Here is a 9,937-nt window from a genome sequence, read left to right as displayed (position 1 = left end):
TGAACTCCGCATTGATAATCCTTGCCAAAAAAAACAAACACTTTCATCTCCATTTTCTCTCTCTCTCTCTCTCTCTCTCTCTCTCTCTCTCTCCCACTTCAAAATGGGTGTCAAATATACCTCTAGGCCTCTTTCTGAACAATATCATCAAATTATGGAAACACAAAGTTGGTGAAACAGAAGAATACTTGTGACACAATACGCAATCCCCATTTCATTTTTTTTTTCATTTTCAAGATCTCGGGTGAGGGAAGAATTGCGCACCACTACCGGCCATGAAGGCGTTAACTGGAGCTGAATACAAAGAAGAAGGATCGACAAGTGCCGTAGAAGAAGAGACAACGGCGGAGAGGTTCAAGGGCTGAGCTCCGGCAACACCGGCGGATGAAGTTTCCCCGGCAATGTAATTATTATTATTATTAATATTGTTATTGTTATTATTGTTGTTACTTTCTGGACCATAGTCATAGAGGATTCCTTTGAACACATGTCCTCCAATGTTCACAGCCGTTTGGTATGCGTACCTGTCATCAGCATCGTCCACGCAGCTAACCCTCACACACCTGAATTCCGCAGGAGAACTCACCACTGAGGGAAAATGCCCTTGCTCTAACCCTTCTTTTTTCAACATGTGGAGAAGAAAAAATAAAACCCACAAATAATTAGACGTCTTAGAGATTTATGCATAAATAGAAAAAGAAAAACTAGAACGTAATAATCAAGTGAGTAAAGAAGGAAGTAGTGGTGGAGGTGAATGCTAGTGAGTGGAAGTGAGAGAGAGAGAGAGAATGTGCTAAGAAAGAGGAGGAAAAACAGTTTCTTCCCTGTCAATCTATTCGTCAGGGCTACTACATAACAGTGTTTTTGGAAAAAGAAAAAAAAAGGAAAAAAAGAGAGAGAGATAAGAAAAGCTGATATATGAAAATGGTGGATTTCACTTCACACGCAATCGATACGGTTGCCTTGTTGCAGGTATACTTCCAAAACTTTCTCATCAGTCCCTCGATATCTTTTCAGAGAATTTCTCTGGGCAAAAGATTCTCACCCTTTTCCTTTCCTTTATTTGCCCACTCTCATTCATCACTCAAAGAGTCAATCACAGAAACTGCGAGTCCCTTCTGATGGATATGCAATATGTATAAACAAAGACAAAAAGAAAGCGTGCGTGTGTGGGAGAGTGAGGGAGTGTGCAAGTGCGTGCTAGTGAGTTAAGTACCTGTTGAGGGCAAATGAGTGGAGGAAGAAGTGGCGTTAGTGTCTCTGGGACGTTTAGAAATGTCTCTCTGGTGTTGTTCTTGCAACGCAGCGAGCTGTTGTTGACGCTCACGTCGTTTAGAAGCGGGAACCCAAGTGCTTTTGACATGGGTTTGGCAATCGTAACCGCGGCTCTTGCAGCAAGTTCTGCACCGCATGTGAGGGCAATCTTTTTTGGCTTGGTTCCCACAGTCTTGGCAACTTATTCCCCCTCCTTCGGCTCGCATCGCCACGAACGCCGATCTCGACGACGAGTGATCATCAGAGACCCCTCTGCTGGGTCCCACACCCGATGCGTAAAGATCTCGCTGCAGAAGAGGCCTCGCATGCGCTATTAGCTCATGCTCTTCTTGTTGCTGCTGTTGGTTCCATAGCTCGAACCCTCGGTACGACGACACGTCTTCGTTTTGTTTGTACCAGTATAGTGTCTCCGGTGGGGGAATCTCGCTGCTTTGATTCTCTTGGTTGTTGTTCCCTCCGCTGCTTCCTCTCCCTCCTCCCCCTAATGAGAACAACCCCGCCATTGTTCCGGACCTGACTTGGGCTTCAATTCTGGCCCAAAATCCATATCAGAAAACTCGATCCGTGTGCTTTGTACGATTTTGAGAAAATGAATAACAATAAGAACCCAAACATGTAACTAAAACAAACAACCAAGAAATAAAATAGTATGTCTAAGAAAGCAAAACAAAAAAAAATCTAAAACGCGGGTTTTAACTATTGGTTGAATTAATTCTCTGGGTTTTGAGCTTTGAATTTCGCGTGGGGTTAAGAATCGGGATTTGGGAGTAAGACGACGAAACAATAATAACAATATCAACTAGAACTTGTTGAATTTCTGTTGAATAAATTATATATCACTGTTTGTTGGATTTTGTGTGTGTGGGTGTGTCTCCACACAAACAATAAACGCGCTCTATTTATTTTTTCAAAAAAAAAAAAAAAAAACAGAAAGGGCGTGTTCAGTTTTGGTGTGAGTCGTTATGGGTTAGCCGTTGTGGTTGGGGAAAGGGTAATTGAAGCTTCGTTGGTTAAGGACAGGCGTCGAACAGTGTCGGGCAGCGTTAATCGCGCTTTCAATTCTTTGGTCACACTCCAGCTTCAGCGTTTGCAAGTGTGTATATGCATTTTATATATATTTTATGCATTAATAATAAAGAGCACAGCAACAGCACCAACAGTACCACAGTTTTTTACAGCTATCCCTGCACTGCAAACGCCGCCATGCCCCTCTCTTTCTCTCTGCAACCTTCTGATGCTCCTTCAATTTAATAACAACTCTTTCTCTCTCTCTCTCTCTGATTTTTCAGCAGAGTTTATGAGCTCTTTTTTATGTTCTGAGCAGTTCCTCCTTTTGTGTCTGAAGCCTGTGTGTTTAAGTTCGCACAATGACAAAACCACTACACTCCACTGCACAGTAAGTACTCATCTCTCTCTCTCTTCAAAGATGCAATAAAATGAATGTAATGTCACTCATCTCATCTCAACCGATAGTAGAAATTCTCATGCTCATCTAACGGGTCAAATTTGTGCCACGTGTCATAGAAACAGCTTTCTGCGTCCCTCGTCCTTTGTACCGGAAAACCCGCTGCTTTTCGTGACACATTGCCCCTTTTGTGTCCATTAATTTATATGTTTTTCGCTTCCATTAAAATAAAATTCCTCGGTCGCCTTTAATCCTTATCGCCATATACATCAATTCCACTGTATCAGTTGCAAAAAGATCATTATTCTGAGATTTCATGTTACGTAATTTTGATTTTAATATTATTTTTCATGCTAAAACAAGAAATTATGATATTGAGAATTTTAAATAAATAATGATTTAGACAGATTAAATTAAGTATTCAATTATGCATAACAAATGTTATCATTTAAAATCAATTTAATATACAAAATTTTAATATGTACAATATTGCACAATACAAAAAATATATGACAAACTATTAGTAAAACTTGTAGCATTTATTTAATATTATTAATATATTTAATTATATTAAATTTCATAATTTTTATTAAAAACCTGTAAAATATTGTTCAAGTTTAAAAAATATTGTTTATATAATTAAAAAAAGTATTAGAAGTTTCTAGTATAGTGAAAATGTAAAAATATGATGCATGTTTTTTGATAAAAATAATTACTGTCAATTACTTAAAATCAAATTTAAGAATTGATATTAGTTAAATTATATATAAAAAAATTGGGATGCTGACTTTAATCCACCATTATGTTTTCTATCTTAACTAATCAAGCGATTAGTTAATATAGTTAATTGAGGTTGAGAGATTTGAACAAGTGCAAAAGAGGCAACTCGATCGAATTCCCATGAAAATAATCATGCGGCCATACAGGGGAACAAAGCGCCACCAAATTGTCATCGTACTTTTTCCATTCTTCTTTAAAAATTTTATTTTTACTTAGCATTTTTAATTTTTATGCAAACCTTAATTCCAGCAATTTTTGCATGACTCTCAGTAACAATCACAACTAAAACAAATTCATCCAAAGAGATATTTTATTGTGTCTATAAATATATAACAAAATATTTTGTAAAAATAGTAACCATACAAAAACAAAAAAACTTATTTATTATTATATTAAAAATAATGGCTGAAAATTGTCTTATTTTTTTAAATCACTAACATAGTATATTTAATATTTAAATATCATGAGCATATAAATATACAATACGCAATATCACATCAAAATTAACCAAATAATATAAGTTGTTCCGTAACATTTTTTATACTAATCATCTTATTCATTAAATTGGAAAAAGTATTAATATTTTTATATTTTTAAAATGTTAAATATATTAACTGATTGGTTTTTAATTAAATGTTATAGAAATTAATTGTAGAATTTTGTAGAAAAATATAGCAATAGTACTACTTTAAAATAACGTTTGAAAGATTTTGATATTTTTATTAGATATCTCTTTATGTATTATGTCTATGGAAAAAAAAAAATTGGCTGATGAATGTCCTAAAAGTATTGATTAACAAAATGCAAAAAAAAATTAATAAAAATTATTTTATATTTTGACTAATTAAAAATATTCAATAAAAATTGTAAATATTCCTTCATTAATATTTTTAAGAGATTCATTAACAACACTTTTATTATCAAACAACTTATATATATATATATATATATATATATATATATATATATAAAACTTAGTCCATGGTCATCATGCTCTATTTAATCTAGTCTAAGTAAGGATAAAGTTAGGTTAAATGAACTATCACAGGTTTAGAGTTTAATTTATTTAAACTTGACCTATTAGGGGAAAAAATTGACTTCATTAATCACAGAATCACACTGATTAATCTTTTACGCAACATATTTTCATATTATCTTCAAATAACTTATATTTATTTTCAGTCAAGAGTTCTGCAATTATGTCAATCTATTGATATTTAATTTTGATAATCTTCATATAATTAAAGAAAACATATTCTCTAATAAAATTGTGTCTGGCCTCTGCATGAATTGTCCCAAAGTATAACCATAGGAATTTTAGGGACATTCTTTTCCTATTCTTTCTTGTAATTTTTATATGTTATTGTGTAACCTAATTGCAACCCACTAACTAGCATATGTAAAGCATTTATCTTTCCTATAAAATAAACAAAATGTAAATGGTTATAAATCCTCGTAATAAGATTGATATCATAGCACATTCTACATATCAATTTGGCAATTTGAAATGGAAAATTAGGATTATTACATAAAAAAGTAGAAAAAGGGAGAGATGAGATGATTAATATTGTTGGGAAAAGAGAAGGCGCTGCTACACCCCGCATAAAGGCTATGAGAGGAATTCCAAGCTGTATGGCTGATAGTAGCATGCCGCACTGCCTCTGTCTTGCAGACCTCACCAAAATTAGTTAACCCTCACTCATTCTTGTTAGTGTCATCTCGTAATCATTATTATATTAGAATAATTATTATCAACATCATCACTGTATACTAATTTTGATTTTGGTGATCACGCATATTAAATCTTGGGCGTGCTCTTCAGGTGTCTATCACAGATCACATGTGATCTTTATTGACCACATTCAGGGGATACAAGACAAAATTTAGCTGCAAGTCTATGAGTTTTATTTTTATTTTTTTTAATTATAGTTCAATTTTACTTTTCTTTATGTTAAAAGTTAGTATATTAATATTAAAAATGAATACATATTATTAAAATAAAAATTCAACTCTAATTAGAGAATAATATTAATAGTATATAAATATTATATTTAAGTTTTGTATTGTAATAGATTAGTACTTTAATTTGTTCAAATACTAATGAATAAGCCTTTAATAAAAATCATAATTTTGGTAGAGAAGAAAGTAAAAAAAATATTAAAATGTTTTAAAATTTAATAACTAATTAATAAGTTTTTATTGTTAAATTTTATTTAAAATTTTTTATTAATTTTAATTTATTTATCATTTTAGAATATAAAAAAATATGAATTATTTTTTAAAATAATACTCTTATTTTTTAGGAATAATTTTTCCCAACTAACTACTTAAATTATTCTTAAATTAACTATTACCTAACTGTTGTAATAGCTTTACTCTTCATAAATATATTTCAGGTAAATCTGTTAAAGTAAAAAAAAAAAAAAAACTTTTTTTTCAAGATATATGTATTAGTAAAAAGTAACATCTAAATATTAGACAAAAGGAATACTAATCTTTTAAAAATTATTATAATTTTTAAAAATCAATTAATATCTATATTTTATTTTTACTAAAATATTTTAATTTGCTTGACACAACATTTTTTTAATTTATCCAAAAATTAATGATATTTAAATAAATACAAAATATTAATATTATTTTTATAATTTTGATATTGGTATTTTTATGTAAAATGTGTATAATAATATAAGAATTTAATTTAAATATACTGATAATTTATATATTTTTTACTTTCTAATTCAATTATAGATTATCATTTAAATTATTAATTTTACTAATAATTAATATAAAAATCACATTTACAAGATATTTTAATTGGTTAGTAAATAAAGCTCTTTAACTAAATATGCCGCTATAAATTACTACGTTGTTGTAGTAATATATATTTAGATTACATTATTAATTAATCATAACTTATATTATTATTATTTTTCATAAGCAAAATATATTATTATAGAGAGTTTAAGGGGAACTCAAAACCCATATATACTATTATTAGTGTTAGAATGTGTTTAGATAGATAAATTTTTAAGAAGAAAAGAGTAATAACAACTTTTTAATTTTAAACCTAAAAAATGGCTAAAAATATACAGAAATAATCATATAATAACTTAAAAGATTATGAGTTTTGTAACAGAAAATAAATATACTAAACAGGAGAAAAGGAGTGTTGCATACAATAGTTACATAACACTCGATTCAGAGAATTCAGACTCATCATGGGTAGTCTAACCCAATATATGAAAAAGACATAAAATTGATTGGTTTGTTAAAATTTCAAATTTTAAGGTAAAATTCTATTGGCTACAATGGTGTGCATTAAATAAATCATATTTTGTGACGAGGAATCAACCAAATAACATGGCCAAATATACATTAGAAATTCAGTAAAAAATAAATAAACTACTTACTAAGTTATACCATATTCAACCTTTAACACAAAATCACTATCAAACATGTGTCCAAATCTCTAAAGCATGCAAATAAAAATTGAAAATCATAATAGAGGTATAAATAAAAAAGAGAACAAGGATTTAAAGAAAAACAAAAAAGAGAGATAACTCAACAACACAACCAAAACTCAAATCAAGAAAAAAAAAGGATGGATAACCTTATGTTATTGGTTTAAATCATGGATTGTGCTTATTCATGAGACTTCAAGGATTTATCTTAAGGATTCCTATGTAAAAGTTGCTTCTATGGAGGATATAAATTTTATATAAAACCCTAAATTTCAAGTAAAAATCATAAAGATTATAAGCATAATTGTTAAGTTTTAATTAGTAATTTTTATATGTGACTTACGTGTATTGAAATTCTAAAATAAAATCTTGGAGAAATATGCATGGAGAGATCATGATATTGGAAAAAAGAAAAGTAAGAAGAAACATTAAAACAAATATTGATAAATTTTGATTAAGACTAATCAATATTAGTTGATTTTTATTAGATATTAAATTAGATTTTTTGGCTAAAATTAAATTAGTATTTTTTACCAAAACTTTTTGAATTTAGACATAAAAAATTTGAATACGAATTAAACTTGTTATGCACATTCCCAATCTCCCAAAAAAGTTAGTACATAATTAGTTCATTAATTAAGACTTAATTAGAGTAATTTAATCTAAAATAATATAAAATTAGCCAATACAATATAAAAATTATAATTATGAATAATTAAAATAATATTTAAAATAATATTTTTTATAAAAATATAAATAATAGAAAACATGTCAAAACTTATATTAGTTAGTAAAAATTATAGAATTTAATGATTGATATATTTTCATAAATAAGGAATAAATAAATTAGTGATTTTCAATTAAAATTATTTGAAATAGATTATTACTTAAATAAAATTTTAAAAAAATAGACAATTAAAATATTGTAGTAGATATTAAATCGTACCTCAACAACATAACATTGATTTATTTTTTAAATGAATAAAAAACTGTTAAATTTTTATTTGATTATAAAAATATTATTAGCATATAAAATATACATTTTAAAAAAATTGTATTAAAAATAGAATATTTATAAATTTTTACATGTAAAATACACATTGTAAAAGATAATAGTAAAAATTGTACACTTTGTCATTTTTAATTCTAATTTATTAAAAAATATTAGTAAGAAATAATTAATAATTAGTGATAAAATTATTACAATATGTGTTAATATATACATGTGAAAATAAAAGAAATTAATTTTGTTAGATATAAAATTATCTATGTCTATGTGAAATGTAAAGTAAAGATAGTCATAGTCTTTAAATATCTTAGGATTAAATGTTGTGCAAAGCTCATAAGTAGCTTAAGATAACTACCAAAGTTGTATCTTAGTATTGAACATTCTAAACAATACTAAAATGATCTTTGTAAATCACTATATGGTTAGGTAGCAAGAAGTTCTAGTTTGATATAGATTAAGTATCTTAGAGATATAGAATGTGTGCACTATATTGATAAGGTATTGGTCATTTTAGAACATGTCTTCTTAACTACTCATTTATTTTCCAGTGAATCATTGATCAATGTCTTGAAATTAGGCCTTAAATGCATTATTTTGCATTTATTCTAATTTTAGTTGTTTGATTTTTACAAAATTAATTTGATTTGCCATTAATAAATTAATGTGTTATAATCGCTTGAATTATTCTAGTTAAACTAATAATTACTTATTATTTTATTTAAATATGACTTGTCTTTTACATCCAATTATTCTCTCTGTTTCATATTTTTCTTTATAGTTTCTATACACAGATTAAAAAAACATTAATTATGCAGTATATTATCATTTTTTTTCTTATCTCATATGTGATAGAAAGTATATGAAGTCATTAATTAAATTCAACTGTACATCAATAATCATTAAATAAAGATAAAATTAAAAAAATAATTAAATAAATCTTGAAAGGTTAAAACAATAAAATATATGAAACAAAATTAAAAGGCTAAAATAACAAAACATATGAAACAGAAGGAATATTTGTTTGTCTGTTTGCATTAGGTTTTATTAGATGAAATCGATAATTAGCAAGAACCAAGAAAGTGTTTTGTCAAACTTTATTTAGAGTTTTATATTATATTAGAGTATGGATGCTGATCTTGTTCATACAATTTAGTGTGACACTTAAATCTAAGACTTTGTACTAGATTTGATCTTTGATAAAAATATTTGCAGACTTTAAACAAATTATTTCTTTTATAATTAAAGTATTTTATGTTTAAGTTAATTTACATTTTTGTCTACAAATGTTTCAATCAATTTGAACTATAAAAAATAGCTATCTTTTTAATTATATAATTTCTTTTACAAATAAATTGTTAGTGAATTTTAGTGTCACAACACCAACATCAAATACAATATGGCTATTTACATTTATACAAGAAGAACAAATGTTTTGTTTAATTCTTGATTTTCATTAAAAAAATACAGTTGTAGTCTTGTGTTGATCATATACTCTCTTTTCATACAAGTTTATTTTGTTTTGCACATAGTCAATGAAAATTGTGTTTGTACAAATCATAATTATGAATGAGACTATTTTAAATAAAATTTTTATATAAACTTTAAATCCATAATGCTAAAGTTTGTTTTCATAAATGAAAAGCTTGAAGAAAACGTATAATATTTATAAAGTTTTTAAGCGCAACTTTGTCTCATTAAAAAAAAATCTCACAAAGCTATATTTCACTCTTATTTTGTAATATCCTATATTTCTTTGTTTAAAATATGTCAAATTTTGGAAAAAAAAATGTAAGGTGTAATTAAACTTTCATAATGACAAATAAGCAAAATTTTACTGGAATAAAACATTTCACATTAATAAATTTGTATACAAAGCAAAATTAAGAAGTACACTGCATAAAATATATCAAAAGTTTTAATTACAACATATTACATTTACAAAATGTTATCTCAAAATCTACAAAGATTTACAGCATTTCATATTCACTTTCATATACTAAGGAT

The 9,937-nt window shown here is 27.4% G+C and overlaps 1 pseudogene; it reads right to left on the bottom strand.

Annotated features, from left to right (window-relative positions):
• Positions 1-232: 232 nt before the first annotated feature.
• Positions 233-1,778, bottom strand: LOC113859254 (annotated as a pseudogene).
• Between the last annotated feature and the right edge of the window lie 8,159 nt (positions 1,779-9,937).

The sequence above is a fragment of the Abrus precatorius genome, unplaced genomic scaffold, assembly GCF_003935025.1.
Source record: "Abrus precatorius isolate BTA unplaced genomic scaffold, Abrus_2018 Scaffold2, whole genome shotgun sequence".
Taxonomy (NCBI): domain Eukaryota; kingdom Viridiplantae; phylum Streptophyta; class Magnoliopsida; order Fabales; family Fabaceae; genus Abrus; species Abrus precatorius.
This window is presented reverse-complemented; position numbering and strand designations above follow the sequence as displayed.